Source organism: Bufo bufo, chromosome 3, assembly GCF_905171765.1.
Source record: "Bufo bufo chromosome 3, aBufBuf1.1, whole genome shotgun sequence".
Taxonomy (NCBI): domain Eukaryota; kingdom Metazoa; phylum Chordata; class Amphibia; order Anura; family Bufonidae; genus Bufo; species Bufo bufo.
The window spans coordinates 418,828,858-418,849,473 of record NC_053391.1 but is presented as its reverse complement, the minus strand read 5'-3'; positions in this window follow the sequence as shown (position 1 = coordinate 418,849,473).

Below are 20,616 nucleotides of genomic sequence, written 5' to 3'. Positions count from 1 at the left end.
CTGGGAGTTGAGCTTGACTCCATCCTCAACCCGAAAAGGCCCCACAAGCTCATCTTTGATGATACCAGCCCAAACCAGTACTCCACCTCCACCTTGCTGGCGTCTGAGTCGGACTGGAGCTCTCTGCCCTTTACCAATCCAGCCACGGGCCCATCCATCTGGCCCATCAAGACTCACTCTCATTTCATCAGTCCATAAAACCTTAGAAAAATCAGTCTTGAGATATTTCTTGGCCCAGTCTTGACGTTTCAGCTTGTGTGTCTTGTTCAGTGGTGGTCGTCTTTCAGCCTTTCTTACCTTGGCCATGTCTCTGAGTATTGCACACCTTGTGCTTTTGGGCACTCCAGTGATGTTGCAGCTCTGAAATATGGCCAAACTGGTGGCAAGTGGCATCTTGGCAGCTGCACGCTTGACTTTTCTCAGTTCATGGGCAGTTATTTTGCGCCTTGGTTTTTCCACACGCTTCTTGCGACCCTGTTGACTATTTTGAATGAAACGCTTGATTGTTCGATGATCACGCTTCAGAAGCTTTGCAATTTTAAGAGTGCTGCATCCCTCTGCAAAAAATCTCACTATTTTTGACTTTTCTGAGCCTGTCAAGTCCTTCTTTTGACCCATTTTGCCAAAGGAAAGGAAGTTGCCTAATAATTATGCACACCTAATATAGGGTGTTGATGTCATTAGACCACACCCCTTCTCATTACAGAGATGCACATCATCTAATATGCTTAATTGGAAGTAGGCTTTCGAGCCTATACAGCTTGGAGTAAGACAACATGCATAAAGAGGATGATGTGGTCAAAATACTCATTTGCCTAATAATTCTGCACGCAGTGTATATATATGCACACAAATATATTGGACAAATTTCTTAGGGCCTTTACAATCTTAAAAAAACCTTAAATAAAAAATTTACAATGGAAAATATTTGATTTTTTATGCATGGGAGGACATTCCTGATTAAAGCAAAGAACAAACATACTGCTGTTGGGGTTGCATAAGTTTATTTTAGTTGTTCCACCGGTATGGCAGAAGCCCATTCCTGGGAACACTTTCCTGCTGCAAACTAAGAACATGCTGCTGTCTGTTCTTGCTGACTTAGGCCAAGCTATGTGTAGGCCCTAAAATACACTGTTAACTTACCATCTACCTGCTGCTGCTGTTGTCCTGATCCTTTGGAGCAATGTGCAGGCCTTATACTACACCATTAACATTAAGTGCTGCTGTTGTCCTTATTCTTTTAACCCCTTAAGGACTCAGGGCGTACCGGTCATGTGACCCCCCGTATCGGCGATCGCCGCAAACCGCGGGGATCAGAAACTTTTAAAATGTCCAAAATGCTGATTTGCACCCCCCCTGCACCCCTGCATGATTTATGTGGGTGGGGGGTGTCGCAGGCGGTGCGGGAGAAGCCAACGATCATTCAAGGGGAGGCGGGCGGGGGATCACGATCCCGCCTGCCGCACCGCCCGCCTCCCCTTGAATGATCGTTGGCTTCTAGTGGGTATACCAGGGTGTCAGCACATTGCTGACACCCTGGTATAAACGGCTGACATCTGTGCAGATGTCAGCTGTTTAACCCTTTCCTTTCCGTACGGACCGCGGTATGGAAAAGGTTATCTGTCATCGGTCAGGGAGCTCCCTCCCTCTCCCATCGGGGGGCTGCTGTGCCTTTGCAGCCCCCCGATGGAGAGGGAGAGAGTCCCCCGACAGCCCCCCGCAGCCTTGTGCTCACCCTTCCCCGTCTGCGAAGTTGTGGCAGACGGGGAAGGTTCCCATGGCAACAGGACGCCGTCTCAGGCGTCCTGCTGTCCATGGTGCTGAACAGATCTATGCTAAAAGCATAGATCTGTTCAGTGTAAGTAAAATACAGTACAGTACAATATATATTGTACTGTACTCTATTATACAGACATCAGACCCACTGGATCTTCAAGAACCAAGTGGGTCTGGGTCAAAAAAATGTAAAAAAAAGTGAAAAAAGTTAAGGAAAAAAAACAAAACATTTATCACTGAATAAAAAAAAAAAAATTAAAACTATGAGAAAATTGAAATTTTGCCCACCTTACTTTTTAAAAAAGGTAATAAAAGTGATCAAAAAAGTCGCATGTACGCCAAAATAGTACCAATCAAACCGTCATCTCATCCCGCAACAATCATACCCTACCCAAGATAATCGCCGAAAAACTGAAAAAACTATGGCCCTTAGACTATGGAAACACTAAAACATGATTTTTTTTTGTTTCAAAAATGAAATCATTGTGTAAAACTTACATAAATAAAAATAAAGTATGCATATTAGGTATTAGGTCCGTATCGACCGGCTCTATAAAAATATCACATGACCTAACCCCTCAGATGACCACCGTAAAAAAATAAAAATAAAAACGGTGTAAAAAAAGCCATTTTTTGTCATCTTACGTCACAAAAAGTGTAATAGCAAGCGATCAAAAAGTCATATGCACCTCAAAATAGTGCCAATTAAACCGTCATCTCATCCCTCAAAAAATGAGACCCTATCTAAGATAATCGCCCAAAAACTGAAAAAACTATGGCTCTTAGACTATGGAGACACTAAAACTTTTTTTGGTTTTAAAAATGAAGTCGTTGTATAAAACTTACATAAATAAAAAAAAATAGTATACATATTAGGTATCACCGCGTCCGTGACAACCTGCTCTATAAAATTACCACATGATCTAACCTGTCAGATGAATGTTGTAAATAACAAAAAAAAAAAAAAACGTGCCAAAAAAGCTATTTCTTGTTACCTTGCCGCACTAAAAGTGTAATATAGAGCAACCGAAAATCATATGTACCCTAAACTAGTACCAAAAAAACTGCCACCCTATCCCGTAGTTTCTGAAATGGGGTCACTTTTTTGGAGTTTCTACTCTAGAGGTGCATCAGGGGGGACTTCAAATGGGACATGGTGTCAAAAAACCAGTCCAGCAAAATCTGGCTTCCAAAAACCATACGGCGCACCTTTCACTCTACGCCCCGCTGTGTGGCCGTACAGTAGTTTACGGCCACATATGGGGTGTTTCTGTAAACTACAGAATTAGGGCCATAAATAATGAGTTTTGTTTGGCTGTTAACCCTTGCTTTGTAACTGGAAAAAAAATATTAAAATGGAAAATCTGCCAAAAAAGTGAAATTTTGAAATTGTATCTGTATTTTCCATTAAATCTTGTGCAACACCTAAAGGGTTAACAAAGTTTCTAAAGTCAGTTTTGAATACCTTGAGGGGTGTAGTTTCTTGGATGGGGTCACTTTTAGGGAGTTTCTGCTCTAGGGGTGCATCAGGGGGGCTTGAAATGGGACATGTCAAAAAACCAGTCCAGCAAAATCTGGCTTCCAAAAACCATACGGCGCACCTTTCACTCTACGCCGCGCTGTGTGGCCGTACAGTAGTTTACGGCCACATATGGGGTGTTTCTGTAAACTACAGAATTACGGCCATAAATCATTAGTTTTGTTTGGCTGTTAACCCTTGCTTTGTAACTGGAAAAAAAAAATTAAAATGGGAAATCTGCCAAAAAAGTGAAATTTTGAAATTGTATCTCTATTTTCCATTAAATCTTGTGCAACACCTAAAGGGTTAACAAAGTTTCTAAAATCAGTTTTGAATACCTTGAGGGGTGTAGTTTCTTAGATGGGGTCACTTTTTTGGAGTTTCTGCTCTAGAGGTGCATCAGGGGGGCTTCAAATGGGACATGGTGTCAAAAAACCAGTCCAGCAAAATCTGGCTTCCAAAAACCTTACGGCGCACCTTTCACTCTACGCCCCGCTGTGTGGCCGCACAGTAGTTTACGGCCACATATGGGGTGTTTCTGTAAACGACAGAATTAGCGCCATAAATAATGAGTTTTGTTTGGCTGTTAACCCTTGCTTTGTAACTGGAAAAAAAATATTAAAATGGAAAATCTGCCAAAAAAGTGAAATTTTTAAATTGTTTCTCTATTTTCCATTAAATCTTGTGCAACACCTAAAGGGTTAACAAAGTTTGTAAAATCAGTTTTGAATACCTTGAGGGGTGTAGTTTATAGAATGGGGTCATTTTTGGGCGACTTTAGAGCTGTAGTGGTCCCTAAAAATTAGGTTTTTGTAAATTTCTGAAAAATTTCAAGATTTGCTTTTAAACTTCTAAGCCTTGTAACATCCCCAAAAAATTAAATATCATTCCCAAAATAATTCAAACATGAAGTAGACATATGGGGAATGTAAAGTTATCACAATTTTTGGGGGTATTACTATGTATTACAGAAGTAGAGAAACTGAAACTTTGAAATTTGCAAATTTTTCCAAATTTTGGGTAAATTATGTATTTTTTTATGCAAATTTTTTTTATTTTTTTTACTTCATTTTACCAGTGTCATGAAGTACAATATGTGACGAAAAAACAATCTCAGAATGGCGTGGATAAGTCAAAGTGTTTTAAAGTTATGAGCACTTAAAGTGACACTGGTCAGATTTGCAAAAAATGACCAAGTCCTTAAGGTGAAATAGGGCTGAGTCCTTAAGGGGTTAAGTTATGTCTAGACCTTATACTAGACCATTTCCATGTACATGCTGCTGTTGTCCTAATTCTTCTGAGTTATGTGTAAGCCTTATAATACAACATTACAATTACCTGCTGCTGTTGTCCTAATCCTTCTGAGTTATATGTAGGCCTTATAATACACCATTACCCGCTGCTGTTGTCTTTATCCTTCTGAGTTATTTGTAGGCCCTATAATACACCATTACCATTAACTGCTGCTGCTGTCTGTCCTTACAGCAAAGTTATAGTTTAAAATTACACCGTAACATAACATTATTAAAAAACTAAAGCACATGTTGCAACGGAAAACAACTATTTTTAAATAACTTTTTTAAATAAAAAAAAATTGCTCTATGGCAATTTGGTCAGTAGCTCCTGTAGGTCCCATAATTCCTGCAGATCGGTACGCTGCATCTCCTCCAGCTGCTGCACCCTTTTGTTCAGACTCCGCAGCTGCACTCGGATGTCTGTCACAGCTCTTTGCTGAGTTTGTTGCATCTTTTAATTTTTTTTTTTTTTTTCATTTTAATGATTACTGTAAAAAAAAATAAAGAAATTCAGATTAAGAGGCAATTAGTCCATAGTGTGTAGTATTTGGTTAAGCACTGCCGATTGACATCTAAATCAGTTATTTAACGATATTTATGATAATAATTATACAGTTGGTTAGTTAATGATAGTTCAGTAGTGTATAATGTTAGTTATTTGGTTCGTTAATGGTTTTTATGTTGAATAAAGAGTTTGTGTCCAGGGTTGTTGTTTTCTATTACTGTAGTTTGTAGAGTGTCACATAGAGTGGCACATATGGGGTGTTGGTGTATTTGGGGGGAAATGGAGAACTAAATGTGTGGTGTATTTAGTCCCATTACCCCTTGTGAAAGTTAAAAATGTGTGGGAATAACAACTTTTTCATGACAATTTTATTTAATTTTTTTCTTAGGCAAGCGTTTGCAAATTCTGTGAAATGCCTGATGGGTCAAAGTGCTCACTATAGAGCTTGAAATATTCCTTGAGGAGTGTATTTTCCGGAATGGGGTAACTTTTTGTTGTTTTCCACCCTTGGGTTAAACTCTGAGTCTTCACATGCGACATAGCCAATTACCATTTGAGCTAAACCCTCTCTCCTAACGCCATATGGTGCACCCTCCACTCTGCACCCATACATCAGTTTTTGATTACACGTGGGGTGTTTTTGTAAACTCCTGATTCAGGGTAATAGATTAAGAGTTTAGTTTTGCTGTATACCCTTGATGAGTTGTATAAAAAATAGATACAAATTTAAATTCTGCTAAAAAAAATAATAATATTTGAATGTCATTATTTTTTTCAGTGATTTCTCTTTAGGCACCTAAAGGGTTTACAAAGTTTAAAAAAATCATTTTTTTAATAGCTTGAGGGGAGTATGTTTAAAAAATGGGGTGGTTTATGGGTGGTTTACACTATGTAAGCCCCAGAAAGTTACATATTAAATGAATTGGTCATTAAAAATTGGGTTTGGTAATTTTTCTTATAAATTTTAATATTTGCTTCTAAACTTCTAAGCTTTGTAACATCAAAAATTAATTAAAGGGATTCTGTCACCAAGTTTTAGGCTATAGAGATACGGACATGCACGGCTAGATCGCCGCTAGCATGTCTGCAATATACCTGTCCTATAGGGCTGCAGGTATAGTGTTCCTTCCCTGTGCTGGCATCAGCATCAGGGAAGGTACTGCACATGCATCTCGAGATTACGGCAATCTATCGGTGACGAAAGGAGGAGATTCGGAGGACATAGGCGATGCTGGGCTCTTTCACAGGCGGGCATGGCTGGGCACCAGGAAGGTTCGTACAGACCCTTGGGCACCTTACAAGACTAATTTACATATCTCTAAAATCCTTTTTTAAAGAAAATAAAAGCACACAGCCCTATAGGACAGGTATATTTTGGACATGCTAGCTGAGATCTAGCCGTGCATGTCCGCAGCTCTATATCCTAAAACTTGGTGACAGAATCCCTTTAAATGTAATTTTAAAACTTATTCAAACATGAAGTAGACATATGGGGAGTGTTATGTAATAAGTTAACTATTTTTGAAGGTATTGCGATTTATTATAAAAGTAGAGAAATTTTAATTAATAAATGTGCTATTTTTTAAAATTTTTTGATAAATTCCAGATTTTATGATAAATGAAAATAAATTTTATGGACTATATTGTAAGACTGTCATCATGAAGTACAATATGTGATGAGAAAATTTCACAATGGCCTGGATAAGTAAATGCATTTTAAAGTTATTAACACATAAAGTGACACATATCAGATTTGCAAAAAATTGACTTGACCGGAGGTTAAAAACTGACATGGGGTAGAAAGCTTTAATATTTCTGTATATGTTATATGGGTACAGATTTATTTTGCTGTGTACACATTTACCCTCTGGGCGGGGGGTGGTGACTACCTCCTCCTCTTCATCAACTGGACATGGGGGTGGGGAAACCGACACCTGAGAGGCTTCTGCCTCGACCTCCACAACTTCACCCACATCAGGTGGGGGAGGGGCATCCTGCTGCCCAGAGGGTCCGGCCTGCTCTCTGTCCTCCTCTTCCTCCTCAGAGACCTCCACCACCCTCAGATCCTCTGTAGAAGATCTGTGGCGGATGGACAGAAGGGAAACACCTATAAGCACATAATGTTCAGAATTTTGACAAACAACTCAGCACTCATAACAAATCCGAATTAAGTGTGGGATGTATGTAATGTAATGATGGACGGGGCCTTTTACTAGAATACAGATTAATGATTGCAGTTTATGTATACACACACACAAGTATATAGATATTTATGTGTGTGTGAAACGTACAAAATCAGCCGGTTACATCATACATCTTAACCTTGCTGTGTATAATTAAATAAATATATATATACTCACAGTGAGGTAGAGATGTATGATGTAACCATAACTGACTGATTTAGTAATTGCCACACCAGGTATTACTACGTAATCATTTGTAAAGGAATGAAATAATTATTTGCATAACTATATACAGTATATACATTACAGAGTGTTGGCGAAATATACAAAAGTAATGTAAGCATTGTACCTGGGCATTTTCTATCACAGATCTCTCTGATCCGCTCCCCGTGCCTCCTCTTAATATCAGGCCATTTTGTCACAATGGCCATCTTCTTGTGGCTTGTTTGGAATTCACGACACAGTTCAAAGCGGATCCCCCTCACAATCCGCTGTTTTTTATCATGGGCCCGTGCCCTGTCATACCCCCGCTCCAACATGCGCTGCAGGATAAAGATGCAAGCATATAATCCAAAATGTTTTACATATAGGGATTGAAAATAATGTCATCAACAACACAGCAAAAAAAATGTAAGTATTTAAAAGTCAAATATTAGATTTAGGGCTCATGCACACAAACGTGTGACGGCCTTTCCATGCATTGGGGACCACAATAGCAGTCTCCGATGCACAGGCAAAATCCTTGCATCTTCTACAGATGGATCCCAGACCCATTCACTTGAAAGGGTCCGTGATCTATCCGTTAAGCAAAAAAATAGTGCATGAACTACTTTTTTGTGGTTCGGAGGCACAGCCAGAAACACAGCACTGCATCTCCTGGATCGCGAACCCATTGAAGTGAATGGGTACATGATCCGCTATGCAGGGTGCACACGGCCGGTGGCCGTGTATAGCGGACCTGCTGTATGTGGACCGCAATACGGCCACGGGCGGCACACGTTTGTAAAGTTACCGTTATAAGATTGCATTGTATTGCTTTTGTATGTGTGTGGGGTCTGAACAATCGTATATTAGCCAGCTGAGCAGATGTACCTGTCTAGTGAAGTGACGGTATGGTATGGGGTGTACAGCTGGTTTGCCTCCCCATGGTGCACCCTGGGTAATGCTAAATGAACCAGCAAATTATGGCGGTCAGACAAAGAATGCTTCTCCTGACCAACAGGACAAAAACTTTAATCTATAGACTATGTACAGTACAGACCAAAAGTTTGAACACACCTTCTCATTCAAAGAGTTTTCTTTATTTTCATGACTATGAAGGCATCAAAACTATGAATTAACACATGTGGAATTATATACATAACAAACAAGTGTGAAACAACTGAAAATATGTCATATTCTAGGTTCTTTAAAGTAGCCACCTTTTGCTTTGATTACTGCTTTGCACACTCTTGGCATTCTCTTGATGAGCTTCAATAGGTAGTCCCCTTAAATGGGTCTTCCAACAGTCTTGAAGGAGTTCCCAGAGATGCTTAGCACTTGTTGGCCCTTTTGCCTTCACTCTGCGCTCCAGCTCACCCCAAACCATCTCAATTGGGTTCACGTCCGGTGACTGTGGAGGCCAGGTCATCTGGCGCAGCACCCCATCACTCTCCTTCATGGTCAAATAGCCCTTACTTTCAAAGTTTTCCCAATTTTTCGCCTGACTGACTGACCTTCATTTCTTAAAGTAATGATGGCCACTCATTTTTCTTTACTTAGCTGCTTTTTTCTTGCCATAATACAAATTCTAACAGTCTATTCAGTAGGACTATCAGCTGTGTATCCACCTGACTTCTCCTCAACGCAACTGATGGTCCCAACTCCATTTCTAAGGCAAGAAATACCACTTATTAAACCTGACAGGGCACACCTGTGAAGTGAAAACCATTTCAGGGGACTACCTCTTGAAGCTCATCAAGAGAATTCCAAGAGTGTGCAAAGCAGTAATCAAAGCAAAAGGCTACTTTGAAGAACCTAGAATATGACATATTTTCAGTTGTTTCACACTTGTTTGTTATGTATATAATTCCACATGTGTTAATTCATAGTCATGAAAATAAAGAAAACTCTTTGAATGAGAAGGTGTGTCCAAACTTTTGGTCTGTACTGTATGTGTGGGGTATATAGTGTGGGGTATATATTGTGTGTTTTTATATATATATATATATATATATATATATATATATATATAGTGTGTGGCACGAAAATAAATGTGCAATGTGCATGTGAGAGAGATTTCTCTGCTGTCAAACATACATGCTACAGAAATAGTGCTGTGATGTCCCAACAATACTAAGTTCAACAATCAGTATTATGTTGTCAGACCTGATTAAAGGTGAAGTTGTATGTATTGCGCTAAAATATTTGAATCAATAGTGGTGATTTGCGTGATATCGAATACTTTGAAAAACTCTATTTGCATATAAAGCTATTGTTATGAATGGAATTTAAATTTAAAACAGTGCTGTAATGTACAATTACGTACCGTGATCAGGAGTTCTTCCTCACCATCTCGAAAGTTGCTGCCAACCATTTTCAGCACTTATGTAACTATTAGCTAATAATGTGTGTGTGCATAATAGCGCAATCGAAAAGAATTTCACAAAATCACTAATATTTGGCGAATATTTGCCTAAATATTTGTGATATATCGCGAATTTGAATATTGCCCCTGCCGCTCATCACTATAAATAACCTCATAAATTCACATAATGTACCAATTGATCTGCCATAACATAAAAAGCAGACTAATTGCAGTGATTTTATCCTCTAATTGTGTTTGTCTATTTTCCTTTCCTGGCATTACGTAAGAGGACTCACAAATAACTATGGATGGAACACAGTGCACTCATTTTATGTGTCCTTTATTTACTGTGTCTGTTTTTAATAATTACAATAACTCCATAATTGTTATCAAAACAAAGTGGCAGAGGTGAGGTATGAGGAATAGTGTTGATCGAGCACCAAAGTGCCCGGGTGCTCTGGCCAAACACATTGGGCTTGGGTGCTCTACCGAGCACCATGGAAGTCAATGGGAGAACCCAAACATTAAACCAGGCACCCCCTGATCTGAAGAGAAGAGAGTGTCTGGTTTACAGAAAAAGGTTAGAAATTGATGGAAACACCACCAAAATGGTTTGGAAACAGCATGGGGAGGACATCTGGATGAATCTTGGACTCCTGTTACCTATGACATACAATAGACAGCCACACAATGGCTATATGCCAAAAGCCAGGTATGTGTAAGCCAACAATCTATCCATGAAACAGATACAGTCAGCATACCTTACAATGGCAGCCTTGTGCACTATGAGACATTCAAAACCAGCTCTCATCTGTTTGAGAGCCAGTAAGCCTCAAAGTTGCTTCATATCTGTTGGATGGCTTGGGTGGACCTGTGCACCTAGATCAAACTGCAGTTTGGCCGAGCATGCTCGCTCAACACTAATGATGAAGCATTCTCAGAAGAGTTTTGTCTTAGAATGCATTCTAAACTTTATTTTTAAAGTTTCACCATGCTGGACAGTATAGTTACTTATTATTTTCCAGCTAGTGCAATTTTGTTTGTGTCTAAAATAACACAAATGCCAAAGGCTGTTTTGTTGTTGCTTTTTTTTTTTTAGCTTAGACCTTTAGAGTGTTTCAATTGTTTCAAAGGAATATCTGTCATTTTTATGATGCATGCTTGAATTAAGTGCAATAATGAAATTTCTGTGCATTTATAGTTTTCCCACATTTTCACAAAAGAACCTTTCATTTTAGCTCTCAAATGCATTTTTGAATATTATTAGATTTAATTCTTATTTTCATTTTTTATTTTACATGTTAGGCACAACTTTAAAAAAACATGAAAAAATCATCAATATAATAAAAGTTAGATTTTTTTTGACTGCTTGGAGCAGCAACTATCTTACATGCCATTAACCAATATAATATCTGTGCTTATATCTCATTGTGGTGCTCAATCAAAATGCTCACTGTTTTTGACAAGGTCACATATTCAGGAATAATTTATCTACTTAAAGTAAGCCATCATCCATGTAGATTTATTTTCAATAAGCAGAATAAGTTGGAATTATTAATACAATTCCTTTAAACTATTTTACTTTCTGTGTGGCACGATTTTACCAAAATGTGAATGAATAATCGTAAGTAACTTAACCACTTTTGCAAGGTGGATATTTTGATTCGCAAGCAGTCATATTAACCCAGTTAGTTAAAATTTGTAACTATGGGAAATTAAAAAATGTGTGGGTGTGTGTTGTAGGACTATCATCAAAATATGGGCCCCATATTCCCAATAGGTAAGCTCCTGTACTTCTTATGTCCATGAAAATCCCTTTTTATACCTGATTGAGTACATTTGGTACGGATTTTGAAATTAAGGGGCATATACCCATGAGGCCCATACCATATTTTTAGTGTACCCATGTGGTAACTGAATGCTAATTTGGACCTATGCATTATTACATTTGATAAATGTTAGTAACCAGGTTTACGTCAAAATTGCCTATTAAATAGGGTTAATTCAGTTTAGATATAAAATGTCATAGCTTTCATATAGTGATTGGTGGGTAGTTACTGAATGGCAGCCTGTGAGTAATTTGCCTGGGTCTTGATAGCCATTCAGCCTTTACATCCCAGATAAGGGCAAAGTGTGTAGTGTTCTATATTCACTGCATTAAAAATGTTAACTAATTATTCATAAAGGGGTTATTAACATTCTAGTATAATAGAGACAAGAGTCTAGGTTGATTTTGTTTTGCATTGTTACTATAACTGCTCATCCCTATAGGGTACAGCCACATGGTCAGTTTTCCTATGGGTATGTGCAGTACGCAGCCCTGCAGGGTGAGCGAATGTGAGGTCGCGGTTAATAGGCAAAACGAGGGTTGCTCTTGGTACTCAGTTTTTTATATACCCTGGACAGGCGTACAGCAGTGATGGGGAGGCTGGCACATGGATCCTCTGGGGCACTCTCTGTGTATATGGACCAGGCCAGGTGGTAGGTGAGGTGCCCTGGGTGTTGTAGGTTTAGTGTGCCTGTAGCAAGATCCCTTAAAGTTTGTAACGCCAGTGCCTGTAACGGTGGCACACCGATTTGTTGAAGTAATAATTGAGGAACACACGTTGCAGTGAACCAAAACTTCCTTTTACTGAACAGTTTTAACTATTCACAGTCTTTGGTCAGTTCCATATGCAAAAAGGTGGTGACAGGCAGGCTTTACATCAAATGGCAGGCAATGTTCTTGGAAGATACTTAGAGGGTTAAACACTTACAGACCAGGTTGCACTTTTCCTCAGAATCATGTCTGTCTTTCTCCAAGGCCCGTATGCCCTATTGCTGGCTTTATCCTTGGGTAGGGAGAACTTCCTCTGGTATATGTCTCCTTGCTGTGAATATATCCTTCTGCCCTTCAGCTCTCTGTTTGGCTGGAATAAACTTGGCTCTGCACTGTACTTTTGTAGGAACTTCTCAGGAGGAAGACTCTTCTCCTGGTGCAACTTCTGAGCTTCTTTTGCTCAGGAACCTCAGGCAGGCTAGACTGTACTCACTAACCTCCTGGAATATACTGCACTAACTCTTTCCTGTCTGGGCCTAACTATTTATACTAGGGGGTGCCCTAGCTTCCACTGCAGCTTGGGAGGAGAAACTACACCCCTAACAGGCCTGGTACACAGGAATTAACATGGCATTACAATGCAATACAAAACACCATTCTCCCACAGGAGGTGGGAGCAACATAACCCTTAGTAGTGCCCACCTTTACGTAGTGGGACACTATATATGGCCATTTGGAAGCGAAAAACCTGGAGTGAATAAAAAAAAAGAGAAATTATATCTGTCCTTTATACTTTCTCAAATTTTAGGATCTACTCCTGATTTTGGCTTCCAAATAGCCGTACCCATACAATTTCATAGTTTGTTGGAAGCATATCCTTATTTACACATGGTGATGAGCAACATACAAATCATTTATTGTGCAGCAATAGCAATCAGATCACTCATTTTCAGGTGATAGGTGTCTCATTTACACAGATCAATTATTGGGAAAGAGAGTTCATACAAATGTTTGTTCCTGATATTTGGCCTGATATTCTGCTGATGTAAATGAACCTTTAATATTGGAGATATTGTTAGGCCTGAGCACCTGACCACTTTCCTATATGAAAAAAGCAAGACCTCATTATTCAAACAATAAAATGTCTTGGTCTGATGAGCCCTCCAGTTCCACAAGGAGAAGGCACCAGATTTTACAAGGATCCTCTCCTCACAGATGCTAAATATAGCAAAAGCAATCACCCATAACATAAAACAAGACAGGCTTTAAAAGGGCTATTATCCCCCAGAGGAAGCCATGAGGGCAGGGGCGTAGCTATAGGGGAAGCAGGGGAAGTGGCTGCTTTGGGGCCTGAACTCAGAAAGTTGAAGGCAAGAGTTGAACGGCACTCCTCATTTAGTATGGACGGTGCTCAGTGGTAAGTATAATACCAATGTTGATAGGAAGACCACGGCACTCAAGAGAGAATGTTGCATAAATATCTTATTTATTTTCATATTTTGTTTTATATTTTTTTAGGTATATATAACTCACGCCATCTAATGCCTCTACTACCTACCATACTCAGACCGTGAACAAGGTCTTGGATAAGACCGAAACGTTGGCCAGTATACTACTATGAATTGAATTTTTTTCCGGATGGCTATATATACATAAAAAAACAAAAAAATTAAAATAAAAAAATAAGAAAATAAATAAGATATTTATGCAACATTCTCTCTTGAGTGCCGTGGTCTTCCTATCGACACTGAACTCAGAAAGAGCCTACCCAGGAGGAGGACTAAAATATTTTTTTGTCAGGATCTGCTGACTTCTGATATGCTGACTTCTGTCTCTGCAGCTCAGTTGTCATCTTTCCTGTGTAGACTGGGATAGCACAAAGAAAGTCATCTTATTATCATTAGAGAGTAAGGGTCATAATGACATATCTGTGATACTGCTGGAGACATATATATAAAAAAGTAAAAGGTAACTCTATACGCTATAGAAACTGATGATTCTCTATGTATCTCTGCAGTCCCTCTTGATAAAAGAGGAGCAAATTTTTCAAAAATTCGATTCGGCCGGTTCACCAAATTTAACAAAAAAATTTGGTTCAATCAGAATTTATTTGCAACCAGGGCCATCTTTAATATTGATTGGACCCTGGGCAAGAATTTACTTTGGCCCCCTGGGTCCCACCCCCCACCCCCCACACTTTGCTGTACTTGCTATACAGCAGCACTTACCTGTCACGTCCAGGGCCTCCAGGTGACGTCTCCTCTCTGTCATCATCTTCTCTGTAGTTCTTCTCTCTCATCATCTTCTCCACTCGGTCTGGACAACTTCTCTCAGCCGCCTCGTCTCTGCAGAGTGTGACACACAGACATCTTAGCTTCCTCACATTCTATCATTATCCCCCAACTGGAGTCCCCACAGTGTTATCCTGCTGCTTGCTGTGCCCCCCCCCCCAGGGGTGTAGCTATAGGGGGTGCAGAGGTAGCAGTCGCTACCGGGCCCAGGAGCATGAAGGGGCCCAAAGACACTTGTGCCGCATAAGAAGACACACAAAGCACTGAGGGAAGGGGGGCCCAAGCTGAACTCTTGCACCGGAGCCCATGAGCCTTTAGTTTAGCCCCTGCCCCCCCCAATACCCCCAAATACTATCCTGAAGAAACATTACTGCCCCCCATAGTAATAGTGCTCCTCATAGTCCCACCAATAGTAATTCCCTTCTAGAATGCCCTCATTAGTAACACTGCCCCAACCGTGATAATGCTCCTCAACAATGCCCCCATTCAGGGCCGGTACAAGGCAGGGGCCGAAGGAGCGGGTGCCCTGGGCGCTACCATTTGCGGACAGGAGGGGGGCGCAGGTGAAGTGCCAGCCACGGCCCCCCCTACATCATGCTGTGCCCCCCCATGTGCCCCCCCAACTAAAATGACCCCCCCCCCCCAAGTGAGCAGCCGCCGCCGGGCACAGGGAGATGAGCGCTTCCATTGCGCTCATCTCCATTGTAAACTGTCTGTGCCAGCGGAGGTGCAGGGGAGGGAGAGGCGTGTCCCTTCCCTTTCCTCTGATAGGCTGCAGGCAGGCACCGAAGTGGAGGAGAGGCCCCGCCCCCTAATTACTCCTGTTTACCTTTCTAAAGCTAAAGGACCTTTGATGATGTCATCACAGGTCCTGTAAGGGAACTGCACAGTGTAAAGTGTAGTTCCCAGGTTAGAACAGTGCATCTGCCAGGACCTGTGATGACATCATCTTCAACATCACAGGTCCTGCAGAATCTAGCAAAGGAACTGCACCAAAAATGGTGTAGTTCCTAGGTTTCAAAGGTACATCTGCCAGGACCTGTGATGACATCATCACAGGTCCTTCAACCCCTAACAGCAAGTATTAAAAGTTCACAAGCAGCTCTGTATTGATCCATACAGACTGGAATGGAGAGGTAAGAGGAGGTCCTCCACTTTTCATCATTTACCCCCCCCCCCTCCATGCCCTGTTTTTACTCATTGCTCACTCATGTATACTACTTCAGACAGTTACCACTACCTCATGTACCTCACAGTGACTATAATGCATAACTGACCACATATTTCTATAAACACTGCATCTACAGTATTATACCTTCTATGTGTCACATCAATACACTGCTCTGTATATATATATATATATATATATATATATATATATATATATATATACACACACACATACATGCACACACACTGCATATATTACACAGTATTATACATGCAATATGTACAGATATATAGTATATACCGCAGTGCACTGATATGTGAGGTATGAGGTATAATAGATGCTGTGTGTACAGATATCAGTACACTTCTGTATATACTATATATGTGAGGTACGAGGTATAATATATACAGTGTGTACAGATATATAGTATATACAGCAGTGTACTGATATGTGAGGTACGAGGTGTCAGTACACTGCTGTATTTACTATATACCTGTACACACTGCATCTATTATACCTCGTACCTCACATATTACACTACTGTATATACTGTATACACTGCATATATTATACCCCGTACCTCACATATCAGTACACTGCTGTATATACTATATACCTGTACACACTGCATCTATTATACCCTGTACCTCACATATCAGAACACTAGGGAATATACTATATACCTGTACACACTGCATCTATTATACCGCGTACCTCACATAACTGTACACTGCTGTATATAATATACATCTGCATCTATTATACCTCTTTTGTGTGCCAGGGCTGTTTTGTAATCCCATTCCGGCCCTGATGGCATAAATTATAAAACGCAGCAGTAAGAATAGTTCATGGAACAAAGGGAGGGGCTATAAAAGGGGAATGGGGGCCCAATTTAGATTCCTGCTATGGGGCCCAGTGATTTTTATGTACGCCCCTGGCTGCAGGCACTAGGCCGGCAGCCTATCAGAGGCCGGCGCAATGACGTCATCGTGCCGCCTGAGCCTTACATTACAGCGTGGGACACAGGAAGAGGCTGCATCGCATCGCTGACACTTAGGTAAGTATAAGTGTTTTTTTTTTGTTTTTTTTTACAATAGTGTTACTGGCACATTGGGGGGGCTTATTACAAAACTGGCACATGATGATGGGGGGGACTTTATACTGGCACATGATGATGGGGGGGAACTTTATAGTGTCTGTGACTTTCAAAGTCCCACAGTCCTTTGTTCTATTGCTTTAAGTATATTCTTGTTTTGAAACAACATTGATTCTTTCTTAAAAATGGGGGGGGGGGGGGGGCGCAGTTTGCCATCTTCGCCCTGGGCACCAAATGGCCTTGTCCCAGCCCTGCCCCCATTATTAGAAGAGCCCTTCCATATTAATAATACCCTCACAGAGCCCCCAGTAGAAATAAGGCCCCCTATTGTTCCCCCAGTGGTAATAAAGCTCCTACAGACCCCTCAGTAGTAATAAGTCCCCCATAGTGCGCTTAGTAGAAAAAAGGCGGATCTATAAGACCCTCCTATAGAGCCCCCAGTAGTAATAAGACCGCCTATAATGTCCCCTGGATCTGCAGTGCCCCCTGCAGTTATAATCCTCCCTCCACCATACAGTCCCATGTAAATAACATCACCTCCTCCCCAGCCGCCTCCAACGCACAGTCCCATGTAAACATCACCCCCTAAGGCTACTTTCACACTTGCGTTCGTGCGGATCTGTCCTGTACTTGTACAGGACGGATCCGCTCCGATAATACAAACGAATGCATCCGTTCAGGACCGATTCGTTTGTATTAGATTTGAATTTCTAAGTCCCAATACGGATCCGTCCTGACTTACATTGAAAGTCAATGGGGGACGGATCCGTTTACAATTGCACCATTTTGTGTCAATGCAAAGGGATCCGTCCCCATTTAATTACATTGTAAGTCAGGACGGATCCATTTGGCTCCGCAAGGCCATGCGGACACAAAAACGCTGCTTGCAGCATTTTGGGGTCCGCCTCCAAAATGGAACGGGGGGCTGTACGGAGCCGAACGAATGCATTCTGAATGGATCCGCATCCATTCAGAATGCATTGGGGTTAAACTGATGCATTTGGGGCTGCTTGTGAGAGCCTTGAAACGGATCTCACAAGCGGATCCCCAAACCCAAGTGTGAACGTAGCCTAAACATTAAGTCCATGTACATAAACATCATTCCCCCCCACCATCCACTTTCAACATACAGTCCAATGTAAATAACATCACTCCCTCCCCCAGCCTCCTCAAGCACACAGTTCCATGTCAATAACATCCCTCCCTTCAGCCCTAACATACATCCCAGTTAAATAACTACAACTCCCAGCATTGCTCTGCCTCTCCCTTCACTTAACTCTCCAGTCTTCATATACAGACATCAGCATTAGGCTCCTTCTCCTCTTCACTCCGGTCCAATCCTGCACTGGTCACATGATGGTGACATCATCCAGGTCATCCTATCACAGCCTGTTATGCTGATCACATGACCTGTGATGTCACCAAAGGTCCTTCACCTGTATTAGATTCAATTGTATTGCCATTCTGTGTACGGCAATACAGTTGTATCTAGCAGGCAGGCAGGACATTCGGGGCCTGGGACAAAACATCAGGGGCCCAGGCCCCGAATGTTTTAACCTAGCGACGCCCCTGGACTAGTGAATGGGAGTCGGGAAACGGAGCTCCCTTGGGCCCCCAGGATCAACTGGGCCCGGGGCAGCTGCCCCTTTTGCCCTGCGGCAAAGACGGCCCTGTTTGCAACAATTCGCAATAAAAAGGGCTATTTCCTTGCTGCATAGAGCCTTTATAGTGGTGTAGAAAACTGTGCCTTGCAGTAACACGCATAGGGAGTCTGCTTTGGTAGTGAAATAATACTGTGAGTCAGTATGACATGCAGATTGTAGGTATCCAGAAAAATAAAAAAATGGAGACAGCACTTCCAAAAGGTGCAGAAAGTGGAATTTATTCTGGAATAAATTCCACTTTCTGCACCTTTTGGACGTGCTGTCTCCATTTTTTTATTTTTCTGGATACCTACAAGTTGCTTTACTAGGGGCTTTTTACCACCCCTCCTGGAGACGAGCACCCGAATCACCATTACTTAGGAGTGCTGTCCACCCATATTTTCTCTATGACAAGCAGATGACAGGCGTCACTCTTACAATCACTGCACAATTCACTTATTTGGGCAGTCACGGGGCCAAAACTGACAAAATAAGTATGAACTCAGCCTTACAGGTCGATGTTAGCGCCAAGAAGAAGCGAACTCCTTTTACACCGTCGTCAGCAGATTCTATTAAATGCTTATACAAGTAGAGCCCCCCCCCGACAGAGTGGAGAGGGTGTCAGCAGTAAGTTTGTGTTGACTTCACTGATTATTTTACCCTTCCTCTGATCCGCCTGAACAATAACCCCCCAAAAAACGGATCCTGTCTGTTGAGCATCTGCCTTCACTCGGTCAGCATTTGGTCAGTAATACATCAGTATTGTTAATGCCAAAAAAACCAGGAGTGGATCCAAAACAGAGATGACAAGTGAACAGAATATTTTTAAGTCTTCTGTGTTTTGTACTCCCTCCTGCTTTTGGCTACCAAATCACAAGCCAATTATAATATTTTTTGGAACGAGAGAAAAAAAAAAACGTTTATTTCACAAACAGGACATTAAAACATATAAAATACAACATAGAAGGGACAAAACCACAAGATTTAAAAGACAAACTGAAAAAACAAGTGCTTTATCATCAAGAATGGATTAACGACCAGTGTCGGGATGGCCACGATGGTAATGCATATTGATCATGAAATGTATGGGGTTATAGCTGATAACTGGAGGACAGTCTAGCAAACAAGTCGACTCCAGTTCATTCCTACAATGCAGGCTACACAATAACAGCTGGTAGGTAACTGGTCGATATAGGCCACACCCAAAAATCTTCATAAATAAGCCTTAGTATGTGCAGGTCTTACAGCCGCTGTAACAGAATCGTAAGAAGCGGTATAACATATAGAAAACACTGCAGGGATCATGTCTAAGACATGTAAAACATCCGGGGGGTCCCGAACATTGTGGACAAGGTCCAAAATGAGAGTTGTCCATGTGTTCAATACTGGATGTTATTGATGGCCAGGTCTGTGATCAATCCCAGCACTCAGATTAGGTAGTCCTTACTGAGGAACTTTTCCTTCCGAATGCACTGATGCCACAGATGCCGTCACCGTGACGAGTTAGGTTGCTGATAAGTGGATTCTAAAGTGTCTGAAGAAATGCGAGTAAAGACATTGGAATAAATTGTCCACTTCCTCCAACGTGACCTCGTCCTTTGATTTAGAAATATCATTGCATAAAGTCTTGAAGTCCTCTGCGTGGATGGCATAAGAAATGTCCATGCGAGGTTCGACGGGAACAGCGAAAACAAGCTTTGTGGCCGACACTGATCCAGACACGTCATACCCGGTCCACATCGCTGCTAGCCACATAAGGTCCTGAGAACTGATCACCAGCTTACCGATCCCTATGATAGCCGTGAGAGCCTCGGAGCCGTTATACAGGAAGAGCGGGAGGCAAGTAAATGTCTCTGCTAACACCTCCAATAGATTGTCCTCTGTGTATGTCCCGCAGAACCAACCTGTCCACACAATCCAGTCCTCTGTGCCTGCCTTGGTGAGTGGAGGCTTAAATGAAATCTGTATGAGCAAAGCCAGTTGATCTCTGTCCATTCCTTTGAGTCCAGGTAAACAGGAAAAATTGGCTTTA